This window comes from Cupressus sempervirens, chromosome 2 (assembly GCF_028749045.1).
Source record: "Cupressus sempervirens isolate cs-2001-9-10 chromosome 2, ASM2874904v1, whole genome shotgun sequence".
In the NCBI taxonomy this organism is placed as follows: domain Eukaryota; kingdom Viridiplantae; phylum Streptophyta; class Pinopsida; order Cupressales; family Cupressaceae; genus Cupressus; species Cupressus sempervirens.
Genome location: NC_143119.1, coordinates 538,828,289 through 538,833,490, shown reverse-complemented (window position 1 = coordinate 538,833,490; position 5,202 = coordinate 538,828,289).

The window sequence follows — 5,202 nt, the reverse complement described above, 5'->3', positions numbered from 1 at the left end:
CAGAGCATTGGCCTCGGGCCACTGTGATGGCCTTGCAATTTCTCTTTAATTGCAACCTATGTTTGCGCAGTAGCAGAGTTTGCAAGTAAGACGGTCCTTGTTCTTGAGAGTTCCAGGAGATGACCTCCAGAACTTTTGGATTGGGCCCCTTCAATGTGAAATTCATCCAGTTGATCGGATGAGCTCGATGACCATTTCAGTCCCTTGGCTCCATGAATTCACATCTCCTAACCGATGACAATCTTTTGCTCCTTAGACGACCTCATAATAAATTGGGTCGTGGATGGCTGTTTGGTCAGAATTTTCAAAGATTTGGATTTTTATGGCGGATGTCGGCGTGTTCGCTAATTTCTAATGCAGAGCGAGCCTCGCACTAATAGCTTATATAGGAGAGGTTGTTGCCGGGAACCTCTCCCATGCCCCTCTCATTGATTCAATGGCGATGTCAAGGTGGATGGAAATGTCGGATTTTGAAACGGTGGATGCCGATGTTGAATCAATTGGAGGGGCATGAAGCCCACCCTCGAGGTGCTATTCCTTGACTCTCCTTTAGATCATGTTTTCTTCTCACTCAGCTGGCGCAATTTTGGAAAAAGGTTTGGCAGCGGTTGCCATCCCTCACCACGTCTACTCGGTGATTTTAAAACTCGATCTAAAACGGGAGCCCTTGTCTAGCACCTCCGTCCAGTGTTGCTCGGGTATTGCATAAATTTATGCCATCGGCACGAATCCCCCAACGAATGCCTATGCTTGGACCCTCTCTTAGATCACCTTCTTCGATCACTCGACCGACGCAACTACGGAAGAGACTTGGCAGCGGTTGCCATTCTACAGCGCGTTTGTTCAGCGATTTCGAAGTTGATCTAATGGCGAGCCCTTGTCTCTAGCCATGAGGTGGGTGCTTGGCACTCTAGCAAAATTTTTTGCGTGCCTATCGTGGCTACAATGGGAGAGGTGGTTGCCGTGAGCCTCTCCCGTGCCCCCCTCATTGATTCAACGCCGCTATCAGGGCAGATGGATATGTCAGATTTCGAAAATGTGGACGCCGACGTTGAAACAATTAGAGGGCCATGAAGCCCACCCTCGAGGGTGCTATTCCTGGACTCTCCTTTAGATCATGTTTTCTTGTCACTCAGCTGGCGCAATTTCGGAAAAAGGTTTGGCAGCGGTTGCCAGCCCTCACCGCGTCTACTCGGTGATTTTAAAACTCGATCTAAAACGGGAGCCCTCGTCTAGCACCTTCGTCCGGTGTTGCTTGGGTATTGCATAAATTTATGCCATCGGCGCGAATCCCCCAACAAATGCCTACGCTTGGACCCTCTCTTAGATCACCTTCTTCGATCACTCGACCGACGCAACTACGGAAGAGACTCGGCAGCGGTTGCCATTCTACAGCGCGTTTGTTCAGCGATTTCGAAGTTGATCTAATGGCGAGCCCTTGTCTCTAGCCATGAGGTGGGTGCTTGGCACTCTAGCAAAATTTTTTGCGTGCCTATCACGGCTGCAACGGGAGAGGTGGTTGCCACAAGCCTCTCCCGTGCCCCCCTCATTGATTCAACGCCGCTGTCAGGGCAGATGGATATGTCAGATTTTGAAACGGTGGACGCCGACGTTGAATCAATTAGAGGGGCATGAAGCCCACCCTCGAGGGTGCTATTCCTAGACTCTCCTTTAGATCATGTTTTCTTTTCACTCAGCTGGCGCAATTTCGAAAAAAGGTTTGGCAGTGGTTGCCAGCCCTCACCGCGTCTACTTGGTGATTTTAAAACTCGATCTAAAACGGGAGCCCTCGTCTAGCACCTCCGTCCGGTGTTGCTCAGGTATTGCATAAATTTATGCCATCAGCGCAAATCCCCCAACAAATGCCTACACTTGGACCCTCTCTTAGATCACCTTCTTCGATCACTCGACCAACGCAACTACGGAAGAGACTTGGCAGCGGTTGCCATTCTACAGCGCGTCTGTTCAGCGATTTCGAAGTTGATCTAATGGCAAGCCCTTGTCTCTAGCCATGAGGTGGGTGCTTGGCGCTCTAGCAAAATTTTTTGCGTACCTATCGCAGCTACAATGGGAGAGGTGGTTGCCGCGAGCCTCTCCTGCGCCCCCCTGATTGATTCAACGCCGCTGTCAGGGCAGATGGAAATGTCAGATTTTGAAATGGTGGACGCCGACGTTGAATCAATTAGAGGGGCATGAAGCCCACCCCCTCGAGGGTGCTATTCCTGGACTCTCCTTTAGATCATGTATTCTTGTCACTCAGCTGGTGCAATTTCGGAAAAAGGTTTGGCAGCGGTTGCCAGCCCCTCACCGCGTCTACTTGGTGATTTTAAAACTCGATCTAAAAAAGGAAGCCCTCGTCTTGTACCTCCGTCCGGTGTTGCTCGGGTATTGCACAAATTTTTGCCATCGGCGTGAATCCCCCAACGAATGCCTACATGCTTGGACCCTCTCTTAGATCACCTTCTTCGATCACTCGACCGACGCAATTATGGAAGAGACTTGGCAGCGGTTGCCATTCTACACCGCATCCGTTCTGCGATTTCGAAGTTGATCTAATGGCGAGCCCTTGTCTATAGCCATGAGGTTGGTACTTGGCACTCTAGGAAAATTTTTTACGAGCCTATCGCGGCTACAATGGGAGAGGTGGTTGCCGCGAGCCTCTCTCGTGCCCAGCTCATTGATTCAACGCCACTGTCAGGGCGGATGGATATGTCGGATTTTGAAATGGTGGACGCCGACGTTGAATCAATTAGAAGGGGACAAAGCCCACCTTCGAGGGTGCTATTCCTGGACTCTCCTTTAGATCATGTTTTCTTGTCACTCAGCTGGCGCAATTTCGAAAAAAGGTTTGGCAGCGGTTGCCAACCCTCACTACGTCTTCTTTGTGATTTTAAAACTCGATCTAAAACGGGAGCCCTCATCTAGCACCTCCGTCCGGTGTTGCTCGGGTATTGCATAAATTTTTGCCATCAGTGCGATTACCCCAACGAATTCCCTACACTTGGACCCTCTCTTAGATCACCTTTTTCGATCACTCGACCGACGCAATTACGGAAGAGACTTGGCAGCGGTTGCCATTCTACACCGCGTCTGTTCTGCGATTTCGAAGTTGATCTAATGGCGAGCCCTTGTCTCTTGCCATGAGGTGGGTGCTTGGTGCTCTAGCAAAAAATTTTTGCATGCCTATCGCAGCTATAATGGGAGAGGTGGTTGCCGCGAGCCTCTCCCATGCCCCCCTCATTGATTCAACGCCGCTGTCAGGGCGGATGGATATGTTGGATTTTGAAACGGTGGACGCCGACGTTGAATCAATTAGAGCGGCATGAAGCCCACCTTCGAGGGTGCTATTCCTGGACTCTCCTTTAGATCATGTTTTCTTGTCACTTAGCTGCCACAATTTCAGAAAAAGGTTTGGCAGCGGTTGCCAGCCCTCACCGCGTCTACTTGGTGACTTTAAAACTCGATCTAAAACGGGAGCCCTCGTCTAGCACCTCCGTTCGATGTTGCTCGGGTATTGCATAAATTTATGCCATCGGCCCGAATCCCCCAACGAATGCCTACGCTTGGACCCTCTCTTAGATCACCTTCTTCGATCACTCGATCGACGCAACTACGGAAGAGACTTGGCAGCGGTTGCCATTCTACAGCGCGTCTGTTCAGCAATTTCAAAGTTGATCTACTGGCGAGCCCTTGTCTCTACAGCCATGAGGTGGGTGCTTGGCGCTCTAGCAAAATTTTTTGCGTGCCTATCGCATAAAGCATGTTTTCTAGTCACTCAGCTGGTGCAATTTCGGAAAAAGGTATGGCAGCGGTTGCCAGCCCTCACCGCGTCTTCTTGGTGATTTTAAAACTCGATCTAAAACGGGAGCCCTCGTCTAGCGGCTCTGTGCCAACTCGATCGGCACAACATTGGGAAATGGTTCGACAGCGGTTGTCGTTCCAATGTGTCATCGAGGATGGCTTGGAAAGTGGCCTTTCAAGGGTGAGCTCGCGTCTAGCCCTTGGATTATGCGTCGCATCACAAGTGAATGGGGAGATCTCTCTGTGAATGGCGGCATGGTGATTGCAAGAGAAAATTGACTTAGTCAGAGCATTGGCCTCGGGCCATTGTGACGGCCTTGCAATTTCTCTTTAATTGCAACCTATGTTTGCGCAGTAGCAGAGTTTGCATGTAAGATGGGCCTTGTTCTTGAGAGTTCCAGGAGATGACCTTCGGAACTTTTGGATTGGGCCCCTTCAAGGTGAAATTCATCCAGCTGATCGGATGAAGCTCGATGTGCTTGTATCTATTCCGAGACGGTAATGATGGTCATTAATCTGTGGCAGTGAGTATTATCCCATTCGGTAATCGCAATGGCGGAGCTGGTGGGAAGTACTTGTCACTTTGTTTTGATGGATATACCCTATATGTAGGTGTCTGCACGGCTTGCAACACACTGCACATTTGGTGTTCGATTCTAAGATGTGCTTGTTGCTGAGTGTGTATGGAGTTGTATCTTTTAGCCAAGGGCTCCGTCTCATTGGCACGTTCTATCATTGCATTTTTATCCTTCCCGGACGGCAAGAAGGAAAGAGATGGTTGCACGGGTGCATTGCTCGACGTCCCTAATTTCATCAAGGGTCCACTCTCCACCCTAAGTTTTTGCCGATCGGTAGAGCCTTGGGATTGAGAGGGGGGCCGGCGAAAGGTTTGGTTGCCGCATAATTTATTCGCTAGTGCGTTCTTGGTGTGTGCTCGCCTCTTCACTATCTCATCCTACAGAAGTGCATGGCACTGTCGTGACAGCCTTTTGTGGTCCGGGCCAGTAGAAGCGTAGAGTATTACCGATAATTTTTGTTTGGATGCGGAAACTCTCCATGCCCTGTCCTGCCCTATGCGATCCGAACGGCTGCAGCTCGTGGGTTCTGCGGGAGATACTCTTCTTCAGCTCCCCCCTAAAGAGAGTGTTCGGTGTCTGCATTGTGTGGACAAAAAGCCCAAGGCATTTCATCTCTCTCTTCAGATGCGAAATTCTGGGACGGCTTGTCGAAGTATGGCCGTTTGTACGGGGTGCACCAAAAAGCGTGTAGGGGGCATATGCCTGGGAAATGGATGTCTCTGAGTGTCCTTACTCGGTCGCGTGCGCGGTGTACATCTTTGCATTACGACCCTGCTGCGAGCATTTGTGATTCGAGCATTTTGGGGGAACGGGTTTCGTACGA